At 38.0% G+C, this 23,337-nt stretch overlaps 1 pseudogene; it reads right to left on the bottom strand.

Annotated features, from left to right (window-relative positions):
* Window positions 1–9,105: 9,105 nt before the first annotated feature.
* Window positions 9,106–13,485, bottom strand: LOC138856136 (uncharacterized; annotated as a pseudogene).
* Between the last annotated feature and the right edge of the window lie 9,852 nt (window positions 13,486–23,337).

Genomic DNA, 23,337 nt, shown 5'->3' on the forward strand with positions numbered 1-23,337 from the left:
ACAGAAACACCTCTCGAAAACAAAGTTGGAGACAAAAGGAGTTCGATACCGTCATTTTCGAGAGCGTCTGCAGTGCGCCAAAGGCACCAGACGTCGACGCCGCCCACTTGGTATCCGCTGTGCAGAAGGAACTAGTTGCTGCATGCGACGCAACTATGCGCAGGACGAGATACAATAAGAAGCGAAAACCAGTATACTGGTTTAACGAAGAAATCACCACGCTGATGAAGCTCTTTCAATAAGCTAGACGTCGCTTCCAGCGTAACCAGGGCGGTGAGAATGAAAATCGTCTCAGAGAAGCATTTAAACGACAAAGAAAGCTCCTGAAGTCAGCAATCACTAGTAGCAAAAAAGGTTGTTCCGAAAAGCTTTGTGAATCAGCAAACATAGACCCCTGGGGAACCTCGTACAAAATATGTATGTCGAAATTCGACACGATTGGTAAAGTGTACGAAAGCATAGTAAAAAACCGCTTGGAGTTAGCAATCCACTATTGACGCACTAAGTGAAATCTTTGATATTGCTAAATGTGCAATGTGGCAAAAGCTGGAAAGGTGGCAAAAAAAATTTGAATTTGAAGAATGCATTCAATTCTGAGAAATGGGCAAATTTCATCAAGGCTCTGTACGAAATACGCGCTGTCCAATACCTCAGAAGTATTATTATGAGTTATTTTGAGAACAGAATGCTGCTATTCGATACAGATGAGGAGACTTAAATGTCTTCTTCTCTCCCGTGAAGTAATACTTTGTCCAGTGGTTCCGTGGGAAAGATATGAGTTGGGAGTAGGTTAGGTTTAGCGGATTAAAGTCCCGCACGGAACGGCTTTCAATGCTTTCCCCTACTATAATTAAAAAAATATACCAAATGTGAAGTCTAATTTTGTATAACATCCCAGCAAGTCACGGCTACGGAAACTCCAATACATTGAAGGAAACTGACTTATATGTACACACTATGCAACTCAAAACACATATACTTGTACAACAGTTTCGTTTAGAATTGTCAATTAGACTTTAAAAAACTCATAGAAACCTTAATATAAATCTCTATTGGGTATTTTACCGGTGATTTAACCGTTAGGTGGCGTGCAGTGATGGTAGCCTTAAAATAATCTGTTGCGTCAAGCGAATTCATGAATACCTACTTAAATATTAAATTAATTTAAAATATAAAATGAATTATTAAAATATTGTAATTGAATTATAAAGTTTTTTGTTATAAAAAAAAAATACTTATTTTGCAACCCTATGTGAAATACTCGCCTTAATCTATTTTATTAATTAATGGAAATTCGAAATGTAATCATATGATACTTACCCCTTTTTTGTACATATTTACATTACCACTAGTTTAAGGCGTTAGCTTAAGTTTAGGCTAAGCGTTTTTAAGAAACGGAATAAAGAATGGAGTTGTAATAAAACCACACTCGCGAACGCACGTCTTTTAACTTAACCGGAGATTTTCCTTTCGTTTAGGCACAGGCAATTGGCACTTTTTATTTTAGTTGCGCATCCCAACATTTTATTTCATCTCAAAAAGGCTTGAGATTTTTCATGGCGCCCGAGCAGGGACTTAGTGCGTGCTTAAGATTTAAAGTGTATATTAACTTTTCGCAAAATTAATTTAACTTTTCGTTTGCAATTGCCTGTGCATTATCTCTTTTTCGGGTTTCGGTTAAGTGAGTGCAAGTGACTACAAGTGGCAAAAATAAAACCAAATTTTTTATTAAAACAAAGATTAAAAACAAACCTAAGTAAAAATAAATAAAGTGTATCTACACATATACGAAGTTTTCAGCTTTCGAGTGCTAAAATAAAAATTAAAATTTTTTTTTGAAAATAATACAAACAACAAGTATTAGTGCAGATAAAAAACGAGCAAAGTGGTGAAATAATACATTAAAAATACAAAGTATCATAAATTAAATAAAACACAAAAATAAAAACTAAAAGCTAATTATGTGCAGTGCGTGCTAAATAAATAGAATATTTAATACAGAATATATTATACATATGTACAGCATAGATAGGTAGATCCTATAACAAAGTACATACTTACCTATTAGTGTGAGAACAAGCAAAAAAAAAGGGAAAAAGTGAAGTGAAAAGCAAAAGTGCGCAAATAAAATCACAGAAGTGTTTTTGATGAGAAAAATATATTTTTTACAAAGTGCGGTAAATTAAATTAAACATTACTTTTAAAATCCCGCTAAATTGCTGTTTTCACCATTACCGCCGTTACAAAAAAACAAAAGTTCCGTAGTGCCGTTAACTATTGAAAGTGTCGAAACAGTGGTAAAAAAAAAATTTCCCAAAATTGCCGTTCGGTAAAAGCAAAAAACAAACCTACCCCGCCTACGCATTCACAACAGGTAACGAGTGCGAATTACTGAAAATGGTGCGAACAAAAGAAAAAGATAAATAAGAAAATTATAATAAAACAAAAGCAAGTGCACACTTTCCGTTTTTGGCTCTCCCTTTTATTCACTACTTTTTATATACATCTTTTATACACATATTATATACTATTCAAATACGTATATGTGCATATGCATTTTGAAGTGAAAAAGCGATTGTGGGATTTGCGGTAGCATCCTTATTATTACGAAAACATTAAGGTGCGACATTTTTATAATTGGAAATTTAATAAAATTTAACAATTTGGTCAGTTTTTTGGCAAATTTTCTCGGTTATCCAAAAATTATCAAATAAAATTGTGCTATTGCTCATTTTGCATATTTTTGGTTTGGCTTTTCGTACAATTGGGAATCGATATTTTTTTTTGGATTTCGTCAATCGATTCCTAATATTTCAGATTTATTTCTGTGCCAACTTATCGTTTACTGTGAATTTTAATTCAAAAAAGGTAAAATAAGCAAGCCAAAGTCAACTTGCGCTAACCTCTCTCCAAGTAAGGAGTTGATCGACTTAAAATCCTTAAAGCGTCAAAGGACGGTGGCGAAAAGTAGCATTTTGCGCATAAAAACGGGCCTTCTCGAGAAGACTATGTCTCTAGATTCAATCGAATTGGAATGTCGTCTCGACATATAATATTAAATTCACATAGTGAAAAATTGATGAAATGCCAATCTGAGATTGAAGAAATTGATGAAGACGACATGGCCCGAGGGGAGTTGGAGGACATAATTGTTGGAACAAAGTCAATAATTAAAACAATTTTAGCAAAAAATAGAACGTCTATTGCCGAAACATCCTTTGTAACATCTCACAACTCAAGGCTCCCAAAAATGAATCTGCCGAAATTCTAGGGAGAATATTCGGAATTTAAAAATTTCATGAGTTTGTTTGAGAGTTTGGTTCATAATGATCCAAATATCCCAGATATTGAAAAATTTAACCATTTGGTTAATTGTCTATCTGTAGAAGCATTGGGAACGGTAAAGGCATTTCAAATGTCGGATGAAAATTATCCGAAGGCATTGGCAAGTCTCAAAAAAGTATACGATAATAAATGTTTGATATTTTTCAATACAATTTTAAACCTTTTTGAGCTGCCAACTATCTCAAAGCCATCAGCACCTTCATTGCGCGCGTTGATCGATGAAGTGTCAGCTGTTTATGACTCATTGTCAAATTCGATAATCATACATATAGTCATGACAAAGGTTGACTCTATTACCCGATCCAAGTGGGAAGAACATTTGGATTACGACAAGCTCTCATTGTGGAAGGATTGTGAAGCTACTTTGAACAGACGGTACCAGCACCTATCAGCAGAAGGAGCATCGTGTTCGAAGACGAGACTCATAGTCACATTAAGCAATCCCAAATGGACAGGACGAAGTCAGATCTAGTTGCTGCAAATACAAAGCAGCCGGCTTGTCGGCAGTGCAAATCAAAGGACCATTATTTAACCGCCTGTCCCACTTTCAAAACTCTCTCTGTGCAACAGAGATTTGAGTTTGTCAAATCGGTACCCTTATGCATAAATTGTTTGCGTAAATGACATACGGTCTCCAAGTGCAGGGCGGATCGATGTCGCGTGTGCAATCGATCCCACCATACGTTATTGCACCAGTATCCCGTTTCACTTGCTGTTGCACCTCCTCCGCAACCAACAACAACTACACATTCCATGCATACAACAAGCGTACCAGATCGGGTAATGTTGGCAACAGCAGTTATTCTTGTGAGAACCAGCTGTGGAGAATACCTGCCCGATAGAGCATTGTTGGATTCAGGATCACAAGTCAACTTTATAACGGAGAATTTGGCCCAAAAATTGCGGATTCGACGTCAAAACAGGACGTTAAATATTATAGGATATATATATATGGAAACTCCAACACCAAAGTCGGGGCAAAATTAAGCGCATTTGTTAAGTCCCGGGTAAATAGTTTCGAATTTTCGGCGGAATTCTGGATTATGCGATGTATTTCGGCAAATCATCCAGACCATAACATCAATGTTAATGGCTAGAAAATTCCGCACAATATTAAATTGGCGGAGACAGAATTCCAAAAATCCCAAAAGATTGATATGTTATTGTTAGCAGAAACCTTTTTCGATCTGCTAGCTGTTGGCCAAATTAAAAGTGGTCCTAATCAACCAACGCCACAGAAAACTCTTTTGGGATGGATTGTGTCTGGCAAATACGTCAGCAGTATAAGTCCTCCTCCGGAAGCAAATAGCACATTATGCCAAGCTGAAGAAGACTTAACGTCAATAAATTCAGTAGTCCAAAAGTTTTGGGCTCTGGAGGAACTTGCTTCAGAAACAAATGGCAGCAAATTCACACCAGAACAAAAAGAGTGTGAAAAGCTTTTCGTTAATACAAGTCATGTATTACCGTCAGGAAGGCTTCAAGTCAAAATGCCCTTTAAAGATGACCGTAAGTTACTCGGTCACTCCTATGAAACCGCAGTTCGACGATTTCACGCCCTGGAGAGAAGAACATTGAAAGATCCAAAACTTCGTAAAATGTATCTGGACTTCATGAATGAGTATAAAGCACTGGCACCAACAACTAATAAGATCCCGAGTGAGCCACACTATTTCATTCCGCATCAGTGCGTTTTGAGGCCAGAGAGCACAACAACAAAATTTCGAGTTGTCTTTGATGCGTCGAGTCGTACCTCTTCTCAAATTTCATTAAATGAACTTTTGATGGTAGGTCCAACCATCCAAGAAGAATTATACTCAACTCTTCTTCGTTTTCGCTTACACAAGTACGCTTTAACGGCAGACATTACAAAAATGTACCGCCAAATAATTATGCATGAAGAAGATAGAAACTGTCAGCTTATTGTGTGGAGAGAGCATCCCTAAGAGCAAATTCAGATTTTTCGACTTAACACTGTTACTTACGGCACTGCGCCTGCACCATTTCTCGCAACACGGTGTTTACAAATGCTCAGCGATGCTAATACAACTAAGTATCCACTCGGTTCATTGGCCATAAAAAGAGACTTTTATGTTGATGACTTATTAACAGGATCTTAAAAATTGAGAGTCTCTAGATCTTATAAGAAGTGAGGTAATTAAAATATTAAACTCGGCCGGATTCACCTTTTCGAACCACCCTAAATTTATCGACAGTGACTGTACTGAAAAGTCATTAAGCTTCAATGACAAAAACTCAACTAAAACACTAGGAATCCATTGGTTGCCTAAAGAGGACTTGTTTCGATTTGTTTTAGATGCCAATTTTAATGATCTGCGAGCCACTAAAAAAACATATTGTCAGTCTCTGCTCGCCTTTTCGATCCTCTTGGATTATTAGCCCCACTAGTCACCAAAGCAAAAACTAGATTGGGATGAGTCGATTCCATTGCGCCTTGACACTAGCTGGCAGAATTTCAAAGCCAACTTACTGCAGCTCTCATCTATTAGCATTCCTCGGTACGTAAACCTAGAGTAGAGTGCTATCTGCCAAATACATGGCTTCTCCGATGCTTCAATAAGAGCTTACGGATGCTGCATATACATACGAAGCCAATCTGCTAGTGGTGTCAAATGTATGCTGCTTACTGCAAAGTCTAGAGTGGCTCCGCTGAAGACCAAGTCTCTTCCGCGTCTCGAACTCTCAGCAGCACATCTTCTTGCCAAATTATGGTCACGAGTAGCGCCTATGTTGAGTCGACGATTCGAGAAAATTACATTTTGGACAGACTCTGAAATCGTGTTGTATTGGGTTAAAACACATCCATCTACATTACAAACCTTTGTCGCAAAAAAAGTGTCCGAAATCCAAGAATTGACTGACATTGCATTACATTGGCGACATGTGCCAACAAAACAAAATCCTGCGGATTAAGTGTCTCGGGGTTGCAACGTGGACGAATTGAATAATTCGATATGGTTTGGCGGTCCACAGTTCCTCCTAAAAGACCCCGCTTTCACTTCCAGCAAATGTGCAAATGTCACAATGCAATAATGGACCTTATCGAAAAAATCTCTTCTCATCAAAAATGGCTTCGTGTGGTCGCATATTTATTACGGTGGATTAGACGACCAAAATTGCCTACTGTGGGAAGGGATCTGACATCAGATGAATTACACTTCAGTTTTTTGAAAATTGTTCAGGTGGTTCAACATTTAGAATTTGCGAATGAAATCCAAAAACTGACTAAAGGCACCACGCTACCCGCAAACTTGCAAAAACTCAATCTGTTTTTGCATGAGTACTCGGACATGTCGCTTTCATTCAAATTAATCCGAGTAGGAGGTTGCCTATTAAATGCACCCCTCTCATACGATGCCAAATTCCCCTTATTACTAAATAAAAATTCGCATTTCGTTAACACTTATTTACGGTTCCAGCACTTTCGAAATCACCACGCTGGGGCAAAAGCGTTGGTTGCGCTTCTTCGAGAACGCATATGGCTGATTAATGCCAGAGAAGCATGCAGTAGAACCATAAGAAACTGTACACACTGTTTTCATTACAAGCCGAAGTTGCAAACCCAAATAATGGGAAATTTGCCAGTCGAAAGACTTTGAGCGCTACGACCCTTTCTCATATGCGGCGTAGATTTTTGTGGTCCAATATATACTACGTTAAAAATACGCGGTCGACCACCCGTGAAAACGTATATCGCAGTTTTCGTTTGCTTCACTTCAAAAGCAGTACATTTAGAATAAGTTTCTGATTTATCGACTAATTCCTTTATTTTCGCGCTGAAAAGGTTCATTGGTCGCCGAGGGAAGCCCCAAACACTATATAGCGACAACGCAACCAACTTCGTCGGCGCCGACCGCAAGCTGCGCGAACTCCCGGAGGCGTTTTGTCCCAGTCACCGGAACTAATGGGATTCGCCGCCGAAGAAGGGTTCAAATTTGTCTTTATACCACCGAGGGCGCCGCACTTCGGCGGATTATGGGAGGCGGCAGTGAGGTCCGCCAAACATCTCATCGTACGCGCAATGGGCAACGTGCTGCTCACAGCCGAAGAGCTGGGAACACTGCTGTCCGAAGTGGGGGCCATCCTCAATTCGCGACCCCTCGCACCGTTGAGTCAGGACCCCGACGACGGCGAAGCGCTAACTCCAGCACACCTACTCATAGGGTGCTCCCTCCGAGCACAACCACCAGCACAAATGGCAACGGACCCAATTCGTTGCTGCGAGAGATGGAAACTTGTTTGCTGTCTCAAGCAACAGTTTTGGCGACAATGGTCCAAAATGTACGTTACGTGCCTTCAGGAGCGCAACAAACGGTTGTATCCGAAGCGGAACCTTCAGCCCGACGATCTCGTCCTCGTTCACGAAGACAACATACCACCACAGCATTGGGTACTAGGACGAGTCGTCGGAACCGTAGAAGGGCAAGACGGCAAGGTACGAGCGGCACACGTCGCAACCAAGGCAGGCATAATTAGGCGCCCAACAAGCTCGCCCTGCTACCCATCAATGTTGAAGGATCATGATCCTGTCAAGGTGGCCGGTGTTGCGTCAAGCGACTTCATGAATACTAACTTAAATATTAAATTAATTTAAAATATAAAATGAATTATTAAAATATTGTGATTGAATTATAAAGTTTTTTGTTATAAAAAAAAAGTACTTTTTTGGCAACCCTATGTGAAATACTCACCTTCATCTATTTCAATAATTAATGGAAGTTCGAAATGTAATCATATGATACTTACCCCTTTTTTGTACATATTTACATTACCACTAGTTTAAGCCGTTAGCTTAAGTTTAGGCTAAGCGTTTCTAAGAAACGGAATAAAGAATGGACCGGAGATTTTCCTTTCGTTCAGGCACAGGCAATTGGCACTTTTTATTTAAGTTGCGCATCCCAACATTTTATTTCATCTCAAAAAGGCTTGAGATTTTTCATAATCTTTTCATACTTGGCTTGGTTGGGCGCATGTGATTACAAATTCGTAAATACAGAAAATTTTTAAAATAATATAAAAATTTTTAGATTTAACTATCTTTTAGACCTTAATTGGGTGTTGGATGCGTTGGAAGGAATATGACGGAAACATTTACAGTTTGGTAAAAATTTTTAATATTCTCAAATGTCGGCTGCTCATAACCTCAGTTATTCATAAAATTAAAATTATAAAAAACCTCCAGTTCATTTAGTACTCCTGATTTTGGGGAATAAAATTATAAAATTGAAAGATATTATGTGAACATTCTGTTGCGATTGAATTTTTACAATATATGGACATACACATATATGGACATATTCATACACCCGGAGTCATTAGTCTGCCTACAAGTATAGTGCATATAAATGAATGTCATGTTAATTAATTTTAATTTTACAGAGTCGAAGATAGAGTTTAACCAGGCTGAATTTCAAATATCAGATCGAAGAACAACACTAAAGACTAAGAACTTCAACAAATTACTATTTTTAAACAGAAACAAGTGGATTATTTATGAGTAAAGTAGTCTACTGAAACGTAATTAAAGCATGAATTCCTTGATCTCATATTACATTAGTAAATGTTGAATAAATGTGACTTTTTATAACTCATTAGTTCTCAGGAATTTATTTACTTAATAACATGAACAATTTTATACAATAAGTAACTTTATTAATTATTTATGTGATTTCCTTTATTGTTCATATTTTGTTTTATAAATAAATCCAAAGATTCTTTCATAAAAATGAAGTGTACAAATCCAAGGTCGCTTAATTTAAACCAGCGAATAGTAAATAGATTTCAAGTGGAAAAACTATCGATACTATCGTTAGTATTTTTTTAAACTGTGAAGGTTCCAAACTGGTTCGACTATCGATAGCTCTAAATGTATGAGTTCTTGTAATAGTTAGCATACATCAGGGATAATGGGATGCCCAACTCTTTCCAGGGTGAGAGCGCCTCAAAATTAGCGTTTTTTATAACATTTTCTATTGTAGCCAGATCGGACAAAATAATAATTTTTGGGCATTTAAATTAAAAGACCCAATTTTCAGTTTCCACGCCACCCAGGAGGTATGCAAAATGGAGCGTTACCGAAGTTATTTTTGGCTGCTCGGTTCCCCAGTAGGCCTATATCACCCATTATAAATTTATTTGTATAAAAAAACAAAAGCAAAAAACAAAAGATAACAATTCACAGATAAATACGTATAAAATAAAATTAACCAAAACAATATCACTTCATATCACAGATAAAATAAAATATTTAGTAATATAAAAGTATACATATATACAAATTCCTACATTTAAACCCCAAATTCTAATTTTACTTAAAAAAATCGCATTATAATTTTAGAGCCTCTTTGTTCTAACCTATCTGTTTAAAAAATTTGTTTGGTATAATATATTATTATGTATTTGAGGGTATATTAAGTTCACTTCTAACCTAACATTTTTCATTTCATTAAAAAGAATGTCTCCTATTCCTATCTTATGACAATTACTATCGAATTCTTCTAAAAATTTTGTTTCCAAGACTTTTACAAATGCAACAAACTCCTGAGGCGGCTTCACTAAATTGCATTTGTCTATTTGATTTTGGTAAATGAAGATGAATTCGTCCGAAGGAATTTCATCTCCTAAATAAGGTAATGGAAGGGAGCATGAGTGCATTTTGAAAATTTTTAAATAAAGATAGCCGCAAAAATAACTAAAAGCATTTTCTTTTAAAAAGTTAGTTTCTAAAGTACTATCTAAAGAAATTGGTCTAATGGGGAAGTGTACAGGCCGTGGTAAGTCTTGAAAATCCTGCCAAGAAAGGTCGTTCGAAAGTGAATCATTGCACACATTAAGTAGAACATTATTACTATGTTCTAAAATTACTGTAGCACCAGGTTCTAAAGGCAGCTCACAGTTTCCTTTTGTTACGATATTTACATAACGTAAACCCCACGATTTCCTAAATAAACTAGAGAACATGTAAGGCGTTACTCTAGTACCTCCTCTGTTTCTAATCTGCCCAAAAATATGTTCCAAACTGTCCTGGCATAGTCGTCTCGTCTTCAAGTATGGAAATCCTGAGTGTGACAAAAATCGCCACAACCGTCTTAAACTGTTTATATTTAATACCCATCCCTTTAAAAAACTAAAATTATTGGTTGTGTTGTTTTCTAACTCATCTACGACCCGAATAGTTTTTAAAATTTTTTCGGCCTCATCTAAAAACTCTTACTGTTCTGGGCAACCTACAAACACTTTTTTAGTGGGTACAATAGCCTCAACGAAACTGTTATTAAAAATGTCAAATAGTTTATTAAAAAAAGAAACGAGTTCCGCGGTATTAATAAAGCTCCCACTGTTCGAGCTTAAAGCTCCCGAGCTATAAAGGGACAATATACCAGAAGAGAGCGTATTACTCAATACCTGAGATGCAAATTTAACCTTCATTTTTTAGAAGATATTGGGATAAATATGAGCATCGATTAATTTATGCGCACACCGATAACTCGACTTTGAGTCGATTTCATAAAAACGAATAATATCCGACCAACTTACGCGACAATTTTTAAGGAAACCCGTATTTTTAAATTTTTGTAAACAGTTACGACTACTTTTTATTAAATGGGGGCTATCGTAAAAAAATATATTTCCTTGCCATTAACATTAAAAAAAGGCCGTGACCCTGAAACACCTAACAAATTAGCAAAATTCTGATAATTGGTGCCCTGGTGGCATACAAAATGGCAATGAATTAGTCCTATATTTTGGAGTTGAGTAATGACTTCAAGAATATATTTCTAGAGGACATCCCCTTTGCAGGCTCCTTTAACGAAAAAATAAGCTAATGGGTGGAACGAAGGCTCCCAACCTATACCTTGAACCATTATGGACATTGCAGTTGTGGCTAATCTCGAAGTGCGATTTTCATCGCCATAATCTTTAATACCTATTATCCTATCGCATTTCCTATCATACTGCAAATGACATTTGAGTGACATTTCATCGCATGAAATCGACACGAACCTTTGTTCAAAATTGAATCCCCTACTCCTAATCTCTAACGATTGTATGCTGCTTTGGGTGTAACCTGGGAAACGAGGCCAGTCGGTAACAATATTTTCCAAAGTAGTTTCGGAGGGAAAATCTAACTGGTGCTTTAAGTGACGATAAGCAACTGGCGACAAAAAAAATACACCCAAAGATATTGTTTTAAAAAAATTGTCATAACGCCGATCGTGGTTACGACATTTTTCTAATTCTGAGGCCATTTGGACCAATTGAGCCTTCAAACTTCTATTCTCCTGTTCTTTTTCATCTAATTTTACTTTTAAAATCCTATTGTCTTCCGTCAATCTCTTCCTGTTTGCGCGGCTTTTTCAGTACTATTTAATAGTCCCTCCTCAAGAAGTGGAAGAAGCTCTAAAATTATTTCTTAATCTTACCTTTCTAAAAGCGGAAGGAGCTGCCTCGATGCACCGTTTGCATTTGAGGCAGATTCTTCCATTTAGGAAGCGAAATCTTCAAAACCCAGCTCTATGGGGTTTTCAAAAAAAGAATTTGAGGCGTTAAATGTAGGCTCAACAATTAAATTAATCTCGGGAACGGCCCTCGAACGCAATTTTTTTGCGTGGCGAATTTTTTCAGAAAAATGACGTTCACAAGCAAAAATGTGTTTAGGTGTTTCTTCATTAAATCTTTCAGAAACACCTAAACGTCTAAGCCAACATTTACGCCTATTAAAAGAAAAAAAAAACATAATATACACAAGTTATAAAATATATATAATTATAATAGTGCAAAAAATGGCAAAATACGTAAACTTTCATTTTATTAAAGCCGTATCGACATGAAATAATTTAAAAACGAAATTTAGATAAATCGTAAATTCTCGAAACTGATATTTTAACACTTATTACAATTATTGAAAACTTTTTTTTTTATCACTTTCGCACTTAAATATACGCAGAACTACAATGTGAATTGTATTATTAATATCACATTCAATTAAATTAATGATATGCGCACAGTCGTTGCTTCAAAAAATTAATTATCTAAATTGCAATATATCGAAAACTATCGAAAGACATTTTTAACACTTTTTAAAATTATTTATCATATATCCCATATTAAACACATTTTTTGCACTATTTAATTAATTTATTTTGTGATGTACTTACCGTTCGAGATCCGTTCCCTCACATGGAAAATTGTAAGTTCGTCCCTCCTTGCTGCAGCCTGCAACACACTTTCTCCATTTTAACTTTGATTTTGGCATTTCGACTGTAAAATATCGTTAAAAAATATTAAATAAATGCAAATTTATCTAATAAAAATAAAAATATACTTACCAGTTCACAAGCTGCGTGCTGTTTTTCTTTCGTTATTCTTCGTAATAACGGCCGTTACAAATGGAGAGTAAAAATTAAAAATGTCTCCATTCCCATTATAATTTTGTGGGATTTCAATCTTTTTCCAATTGCTAAACGTCAGACCTCCTGATTTTTGACAGTTGCTTGAGTTCAGGAGGTTTTGGCGTTTAGCAAATGCGCTCTCATTTCCAGGGAGAGATGAGTTGGACATCTCTTTATCTCTTGCATACATATTTTTGTGTGACGAATTCACCAGATCATTGATAATGCTATTATTACATATTACATATTTATATATTGTATAATAAAATTATTTAAGCATAAAAATTTACATATAAAATCTTGACCGAATTCTTTAAACATGGATAAATTTTTATTTATACTTAGTAAGTAGTGTGTAGGAAATCACACTGCTGACTATAGGGGTTGCTCTGTACACATATACACATAGATACGAAGTTGTCACGCGGATTTCAAGCATCGTTATGCACCTAATTTGGTTGGAATTGGAAGAGTAGTTCCTGATATTTACGATTTCCAATTTTGAAGCCCTTCCGTACCTTATAGGATGTGAAATTTAATGCTTCTAACGTATTTATTAATTGAGTTAAAGCATATTTGAAAAAGTTTTCAACGCTTGTCAACTTTAAAATATATCAAATATGTGTATTTGTTATTATTGGTCTACAAGGTGCGTTCCAAAGTTAACAGGCCTTTAAAAACTAGACAGAGCAAATGGTTTTATCGGCAAAATCAATTAATTTAATTCAAAATAAATACTGGCTTTTGCACGGTCCAAAAGCATGTCGAACGAGTGTTTTAGCTCGTTGCCCGGTATGGCGCCAGTATGCCGGTGCAAGCCTTTTGAATGGCATCCACGTCTGCATAACGCTTTAGGTAGAAGTCGCACGGTGCCACATCAGGTGAATACGGGGAGTGGTTGATTGTTAAAATGTGATTTTTGGTCAAATAATCGGCCACAAACGTCGATCGATCAGACGGCGCATTATCGTTGAACAAACGCCAACTTCCATATTCGCGATATTCGGGCCGAACGCGTCGAATACAGCGCACCACACGCTTCAAAACTCCAAGGTAGAATACCGCATTAACGTTTTGGCTGGGTGGAACAAATTCTTTGTGGACAATACCCTTGGAATCATAAAAACATATCAGCATTGTCTTCACTTTTAACTTCTCCAGTCGCGATTTTTTGGGTTTCGTCTGGCGCTTTCCATTCAGCACTCTGGCGTTTCGTTTCGGGATCATATTAAAACACCACGTTTCGTCACCAGTCACAATTTTGTAAAGGAAGTTCGGGTCTTTTTTCGCCTCTTTAATGATGTCCTTCGAATGTTGAATTCTGAGCAATTTTTGTTCGTCAGTCAATCAGCGCACCGATGACAAAAACATACTGACACTTAAAACGCAATAACTTCTCTTCCAATAGATTAAATATCATGAAATTTTTACTGGAAGTCGATAAAGGATAGCGGATTCTAACGCACTAGTGGACATATAGATCGCGCCAAAAGAGTTTACTTTGTTACTTTTTTACTGTTTACTTTGGAACGCACCTTGTTCAAGTATAAACAATTATATTCAATAAATAGAGATTCATAGAACATGTTTAGTAATTCTTTCAGAGAAAATTAAAAGAAGTTGCCAAACTACGCGTATTAATGTCGCAAAAAGGAAATAATGGATACCACCCTGAGGTAGAGTGCGGGATAAGAAGGTTTTTAACCATAGTTCGCCCTTCGTTGCTCCACACTAGCACAGCTTGTGAATAGGAAGTGTCACTTAGGTTGGTGATAAAAAGGGATGGATAAAATATGAACTAAAGCAACAAAAATAACATATTAAAGGAGTCTGTCTTACCTTAAAAAACGCCGGAAGGAACTGTTTGTTCCGTGAATAGGTCAGCGTTTGACAGACAAGACAGGTGCTAAGCTTGGTCTAGGCGCAAGGGCTGGCACTAACCTTGGAGTCCGAGCTAAGCCTATAGCCAAAAGTACGACTACAAAGCAGGAAGCGGAAGGAGATGTTAAAAGGGTTACAGCTAATAGTGCCTCTACGAAAAAATTACCTTTTATTAAAGTCGGTGACCCAGCGAAGGCGAGGTATACGGAGAAGCGTCGTGTGGCCTATTTGTTCGGGTATTGATTGCGCGAAAACGTTCCACCCAATTTTAAGCTTGAACCGTTAGCAGCGGTAACCAAGAGATAGAGATAGGTCAGCTGAAGAAGAAGTTTTGATTGTACAACAGATTTAGTATGTCAACATTTTTCACAAGAAACCAACAGGAAGCATTATATATCACACTGTTAAGTAATATGACCTTGTGGAGAGAACGTAAAATCGTTAAATGGTTCACTGAACCTTGCCGACAAGCATTAGAGATGGCTTGTCCAATAACACATAGTAAGGGAAAAGTCAGACCCCATGGTGGTCTTCCGAACTTAAAAAATTAAAAATGGATTGCAAAAAGCAATTTAATGTAGCTAAACTACCCCAAAATGTGGAGGATTGGGCTAGTTGTGACAACGTCCTAGAGACATTAAAAAAAGGAATAAGAAAAGCAAAAAGAAAGTTTTGGAAATTTACAGTTTCGTAACATTCGTATTCCTAAGGAAAATGCGCAGAAACAGCACTTTGCTCGGTGGTAGCAGATATTGAAAAATCTCTGGAAGTTTAAAAATACATTGCCTTCTTAGCCATTAGGTGCTTTCAAAAACACCAAGCGTAGTGTCATCTGAGCGCGCTTAATGATTTGGACATCTCTAAACCTCATAGAAAAGTAATTGAACAGATGCTCACGAGCAGGTCAATAATTTCAGTGCTGGGAGTTTCAACAATGCGCAGATCTGTCTTAAGGGTACACCTCAAGGAAACCAAACTTAGACACTATTGTAAGGAAAGCAACTTTACCACTTTACACCTCTTAAACGATAGTAGGGTGCAAATGGGGACTAACAGCTCGTTGTTAGGCCGGTTGTGACATACCAATATACCTTATAGTAGCCAATAATTCCACGTTTCTTCCCAATATTTAATTATATATAATATTAAACTTAAATTCAATACCACGCGGGGAAAGCCGTTTGTTCTGACAAAGAGTGTTCTTACGACAAGATATATATATCTATATACAGATAGCCAGGCTTTAAAATCACTCTTAGGGTTTCACCAAAGGTAGTAGTAGAGGGCAAGATCTTTTGGTGGATCTAACATCCTAGCTTAGGTTAGGTTAGAAAGTTGATCCTAGGAAGAATCACACTTGGAAAACTTAAAACGCCGGTCCGTTGTAGTACCCAAAACTCGGTTCGCGCACTCAGTGCTAGTATTGCCGCTCTGCTGTTGGAGTGAATGCTCCAACAATGAATGATTTTTAACAAAAAACGAGGATAGGCTGATGGGACTGAAATCTTTTGCACCGACATGAGAGCTTTTACCGGCCTTCGGAATAAACGTAACCTTAACCTGTCTCCAGGCCTTCGGGACATGACCCTATCGAACGCAGTTCGCGTAGATAGGGACCAGCCAGCTGTATAACACCTTGACCGTATGCTGTAGTTGCGCTAGTATGATGCCAGCGGGACCCGGGGGACTTGAAGGGCTTGAATTATTTCAGCTCCCAGCTAAAGTGACGTTCAGTCAGAAGGTCCAAGAAGGCTGTACAGCCTTCCTGAAGCTCTCCCAGTGGCACTTCTCCAGTAGAGCGATTCAGCGGAAAATGAGCATCTAGGAGCAGCTTCAACGACTCCTCGCTACTCGTTGTCCACCCGCTATCTACATTTCATAGATGCCCCAATGGAGTATGATTTTTCGCAAAAATGCGCCTTAACCTTGAGAACTCGTGACAACCCTCAACACTGCCGCAGAAAGCTCTCCACGAGGCTCTCTTGGCTTTCTTCAACTCGGACTTGTAGATGGTCAGTCCGGCCTTGTACAACGCCCAGTCGTCACTAGTGCCACTTTTATGGGTTTTTATGAAGAGTATTTTACTCGAAGATCTGATCTTCTGAGTTCTAAGAGGACAGGAGCTTTCAAGATTTGAAAGCCTCGACGAGCTTATCAATCGCGTCCGCAGATAGGATCGAGTCCTTGCCAGGCGCGGTTGGAAGAGCTCACCGAAGCTTCCTGCAATGCCAATATATTTGCATGATCAGAAAAGGAATGGTCGTCTTTAACTATCCATTCCGAGATCAAGAGAGCAATTTCTCTAGAAGCTAGTATGAAGTCAAGGACTTCCACCCTGCTAGCTGTCACAAAATCAGGGCAGATTCCCCTATTGCAAATAATAAGATCTACATCTCTATTGGTATAAGGGTATATTAAATTGGGACTTTTATTTAACATTTCAGTGATCGAACTCAAGAGAGAGTTACAAAGTAGACGATTTATCGATAAGAATGTGACCTAAATGGATGATAGAACCAAATCGAACCGACGATAAATTGCCAGAAACAACTATACAATCTAGACAGCTATTTCGTAGTTGCCAGAATGTTCTAGAGGCAAAGTTTTGTTAAAGATCTACTATATAAGGGCTACCGGATTGTGCAGCAAACATAGTTCTAATGAGAGCTTAAAGGGCAATTTAGCAATAGCCACAAGTTGTAAGCTCGTATAGCGAGCAATAAGTGTTAATTTGTTGGAATTAGAAATAAAGATAAGCGTATAGCATAAAATTGATACTTTAATTTAACAATTCAGTGATCGAATTCAAGAGTTACAAGGTAGGCGACTTATCCGTTACAATATTATTAACGTGAAGCAGTCCCTTATCGATAGCGCAAAACTAGCGATAGTCCAATCATTCGATAGTATCGATAGTTTGATCCTTGACATCTACTTACTTTATGCTGTAGTTACACAAGTTGATCACCCAAACTACTTGTCAAAATCAATTTAAATTGATTTAAATTGACATCCGTAACGTAGGCTGCAAGCAACTTGATAATCAATAATAGTTTCAATGCCGTTTTATGGAAACAACTCAAAATTCTTAAAAATTTAAAACGAAGTTTATAATATTGTGGATTGATATATTTAGACATTGATATCAATCCATGAATATAACGAAATACTAATATTCCCGACGAAAGCATGTCATTTGTTCAAACTAGATCGTCTACTAACCTCGACTTGAATAAGGAAATTGTTATCAACACGACTTTCAAGTTCGAAAAGTGAGAATGTGAAAATAGGAAAGTGTTTGTGTATTGCAACTTCAAAGCAATTTTTTGATCTAGTAACGTCCGGGCTACGCTAGTTTAAATTAAGAAACCTTGGCTTTATACCCCGCACTTTTAGGTATGAATCTTTGAATTTATTTATCAAACAAAACATGAACAATAACAGAAAACAAAAAACAAGCACTTTTAGGTATGAATCTTTGAATTTATTTATCAAACAAAACATGAACAATAACGGAAAACAAAAAACAAGTCGCGTGAAGCACAGTACACGTGATAGAAGTGCATACTTCTTTACGGATTAATTGAGAGTGGGAGAGAGAAATAGAGAGAAAGAGTTGTATCGTACATATTACAGGGATAATCGAATTAATAACATGGAGTATACAAAATTTAATATATAATTGGTTCTTCAATTTGTACATTATCTTCAGTGAGGTATAGGTATAGCGGATATTATGGCTTTATGGCAACAGAAGTATGAAACAGTCTAAATAGTGTAGATTTCTGAAGAAAATAGCATCAATCGTTATTTCTGATTTAGTCTTAAGGGGTATGCGAACATCACCCCTGCCAAGAAAATCAGCACCGCCATCAGTGTACATAACCAACAAATTCTGTATTAAATACATGATATCCTCAAGTTTTTTTTGGTTAGGAGATATGTAAATCGCTGCGATGACCATTTTTTTCCATTTATTATTTTACATTTATATATCGCTAATTTCAGTCAAAATCACTGTATGTGCAGTGGAATTTATTGCACTTATATGAAAATGTGGAGTATTGCATTGATTATAATAGATCGCGAAACCTCCTGCTTTGGATTGATTGTTGCAATCACGGTCTGCAAATATTTCCTTCGTTCTCCATACTCTCGACTTCTCTGTTCAGGTGTGTTTGCTGTGCTTTCTTGATTGGATTAATAACTATGCACAATAAGATATCTCATCATCTAGCCAAGTACTAGTTGAAGCTTCAGTAACAATTTGATATTTTATATTAGCCTTCTTTCGCATTCTATATTTCCGACAACACTCGGCTTCAAGTTTTTGGAATTTTCGTTTGGGTTTTTATTACTGCATTCACGGCATATACTGCACCACTATAACCAATAAATTGTTCGTGTACTGTACTTTCAACGAGATGCTTTGAGGGCAAGTATGACTCTTGGTGATGCATGTCAGCTTAATCAATAATTTATCGTTTATTACCATCATTTTGTATGTGTCAATGTGCAGCTAGAAGTCAGCGAAACGAATCGATCAAACGTACGTGTAAAAATGTTTGTATGTCGGAGAGTGAGCGCAAAACAACACATGGATTGCTACAATTACTTTAGGGCTACACACACACACGTAGCTGCTCACAGTAAACAGCAAAAATTGTCTTAACATGGCCTTGAAAAATCACTCTTATGTCGAGGTTTTTTTTATACAATCCCTAATACAATATGAGATCATTTATCGACGATTCGATCCAAATTTTGCCAGCGCAGCTGATAGCCTCCATGAAGTCACGAAAAATCACAGAGTTTTTGAGTGAAATAAGTGCTCTTCAAAATCCGGATCAGCGTTTATTTTGGATACGGATAATAGTGGGTATGAAGTAGGAGGCATATCACAAGTCATTGACGGGTGTGGGAAAGTGGTTGCGTAGTATAGCCAGACACTAAGCAAGCCAGAAAGAAATTATTGTGTAACTCAGGTACCCTGAAAGAGAGGTGGAACGGTGTATTGAGAGACTCCAAGGTTACGACTTCTCTATATAACATCGCAAAGGTAGTAGTCATGGAAATGCGGATGCTCCGTCCCTGTAATAAAATACCTTATAGACGTTCGATTAATGGCAATATTATCAGACTTGTATCCGGAGGAGCTACGGAAATATCAGCAGGAAGATCAAGATTTGAAATATGTAATAAATGAAATGAAGATGAATAAACGTCCAACGAGAGATGAAATAGCTGCTGAGAGCTCAGTCGCGAAAGCATATTGGGCACAATGGAATAGTTTAAAGTTGTCGTCTGGCTACTTGCATCGCGTATGGGAAAGCGAAGATGTGCAAAGCTTCCGAGCTCTGATGATTGTTCAGAAAGTAAGAAATCCCGAAGTTATCAACGAGCTGCACAACGGTCCAAGTGGAAGACACATTGGTATCACTAAACCTTGGTAGTAGATCGCCAATTGTGTTGAGTGCATTGCTGCTAAAGGACCGAGGTCCAGGAGTCATAGTCAGATAAAGCAGTACAATTCGGGTTCGCCCTTAGAGCGAATTGCCCCGGATGTTGGGGTCCATTTCCTATCAGTAAATAAGAAAACAAATATATTTTGGTAGTCATGGATTATTTCAGCAAATGATCAGAGGTATACGCAATTCCTAACCAAGAAGCAGAAACAGTAGCGGCTGTATTCATCAATAATTGCGTATTGAGATATGGTGTTACAATAGAATTACATTCTGACCAATATAAAAATTTTAAATACAACTTCGAAGTCCGATGGCATGGTAGAACGATTCAATCGAACTTTAGAAAAACATTTGAGGAAAGTAGTAGACAAGAATCAAAAGGATTGGGACACCCATATAGCATTGTTCCAGATGGATTAACTTTCCGCTGTACATATAACAACGGGGCAGCCAAGGTAATATTTGGTAATGATCTTCGGTGACCGATTGATTTGAAGTGTGAAATTATCGCCACCGCAGGAACGAATGCTAAAGAAGTCAACAGCACCGTAGGAAACGAGATGAGGGAAATACGTGCTATGGTAAGACAGCGCACCAAAATTATAAACGATAAAATGAAAGCAAAATACAACAAAGCAATGAAACTCTGAGGGTTTTAGAGAAGGAGATTGAATATTGTTATATAACCCACAACGAACAAAAGGGCAAATTACATTACCGTTGGAAAGGACTTTACCAGGTAATTAAACGACTCAACGATGTAGTAAATCGCATTCAAACGACTGGAATACGTAGGAATAAAATGGAGGTAGTTCGTTAGGAATCGCTTGCAGCGTTTGGTACTCCAAATTTGTCTATTCGGGACGATCAGACTTAGGTGGAGGGCAGCGTAGCGAACATGAATGCCAGAACTAAGTAGGGTCGACTATCAACTCGACAGCGAATTTCGTATTTGACAGAATGTTCGAGGGGCGAAGTTTTGCGAACTTTCTACTATATAGGAGCTACCGGATTGTTGTAAACTCGAATAACGAGTACTAAGCGTTAGGTTGTTTGAATTAAAAACAAAAAATAAGTGTATAGTCATAAATTTGGGACTTTTATTTAACAATGCAGTGACGATTTTTCGCGAAATCCGTTAGAATACTTTCAGATCGCCTCAACATGCCTAAATTTTCGATAGGGTGGCACTCATAAAGCGAACCTGTCGCCCCTTTTCACGGGCAACAGCCATAGCCATCTGTCAATTCTATTGCCATTAAGATTGGAAATACTTTTGTGCGGGGATTTAATATCATGTAATAATCATTCTCAAAATGGCATCGATGACGACAACATGTAAGAATAATTGAAGAAGTAGAAAGCACATTTTCACTTACCAAGTTAATAACAAAATATGTGCATACATATACACATAGCCAATAAAGTCTGCGTTCACCCGACACATCTTTTTAAGTGAAGTAAAAATACAATGTATTGTAAATAGGTAATTTGTTAAAGTGCATACAGCGACTTAAAAAAAAAGTTAAGGGAGTTCCCTCAGAGTACCCCCAATACGATATATTGACGCACCTAGAATTGCAAAAGGCAAAGGTCGCTCTAATCACATCAACTCAAATGCGCTACTTCAGCCGCGTTATAACACTATTAAGAGAATCAAAATCCATTGACAAAACCATCACTCTTAGTTCTTAACGCATTCCCAGGCACGAAAGGTCTGCTTCGTGCGAATGGTCGGCTTACCAATTCAATCATTCCAGAGAAATCTCGACTTGTCACTTTAGTCCTCAATTATATCCAATTACTTATGCTCAACGCAAAACATCGCCTAATGCAAAATATAAGTTCTATATTCCCCGACTTAAGCCCCAAATAAAAAAATACATTTTCATGTGCAAGATCTACACTCTGCATAAGCAGAAGTTGCGAACGCAGATTATGGCAGCACTTCCACCGGAACGCTGCAACTTCGCTCTGCCTTTCACAGTTACAGGTGTCGATTTTGCTGGGCCTTTTCAAATAAAGGTGTCCATACTAAGATCGGCCGCCATAATGAAAGGCTTTGTGGCTGTCTTTGTCTGTTTTACGACAAAAGCAGAGCACCTCGAGCTATGTACGAATCTAGCTAAGGAGGCTTTTCTTGCGGAATTTATGCTCGCTTTGTCGGACGTTGCGGCTTCCCCTCAAAACTAATGAGCGATAACGCCAAAGCTTTAATCGGAACGCAAAAAGCCACTGAAAAGCAGTTTCTGGATTTAATTAAACAAGTATCACCTGAAATTGTTCAGAAGTATGCTCCCCAAGGCACTAATAATATAATACTAACTATGTTAGTAGTTGATCTCCGTACTCAAAGCGGAACGCTAACAAGACAGTTCGTGAAATTATGTTTTCTGCCAACCGCATCTAATGACGAAACCGCAAATAACGCACAATCCGCCGACATTACCGCAACGCAAATGAATTAATTAACTTTCAAACCGATAAACCCGCAAATGACAAAACCGTGGTAAATGCTAACCGTTCTAACCGCAATGATCTATCAAGTTGACGATCCGTTCCTGCCACATACATTGGCAAATTCGCCATTAATTTACATGCCACAAATGTATAACCATTCCAACTTCTTCATACAGATAAATATGGATGTAGATATGCCAGCAATACCAACGCCAACTGTAAGGTAAGGTCCGCCATCAATGTCCCGTGCCCTGGGGACACTCCAGCACCACGAGCCGCAGTGCCAATCGTTCCTGCAACCGCTCCCCGTAGTGGCCCGCGACCACTACCACCTTCATCAGCACCAGCAACTGTGTCATTTTGCACTGCAGCATTTTTCGAGGTATGAAGCCCCTCCAACTTGAGCAAGTTGCCTCAAGCTCACGAGCACTGCCTCAATTGTTTGGCTACGGTCCACACGTCTCCGGAGTGTACGTTAGTTACGCTTCGCCAACTGTGCAATAGGCAGCACCACACCATGCTGCACCGCACCCCAAAGCGGGCCGTCGGGCGACAATTCGCCGCTCCACTGGCCTCAGCAGCGTTGTTGCCACGCTACAGCGGTTGCTAGGATAGAAGTCGCCTAGGGAGGGGCCGGGATGGCTAGTTGAGCTACGCCTCCCCTTTCAATACACGCCACTGAGCGAAATACACCACATCAACAATACACCACAATCCACAAGAAGACTCCACCCGCTAACACACACAAACGCACACCACGCAGACATCTC

Source organism: Bactrocera oleae, chromosome 3 (genome assembly GCF_042242935.1).
Source record: "Bactrocera oleae isolate idBacOlea1 chromosome 3, idBacOlea1, whole genome shotgun sequence".
In the NCBI taxonomy this organism is placed as follows: Eukaryota; Metazoa; Arthropoda; class Insecta; order Diptera; family Tephritidae; genus Bactrocera; species Bactrocera oleae.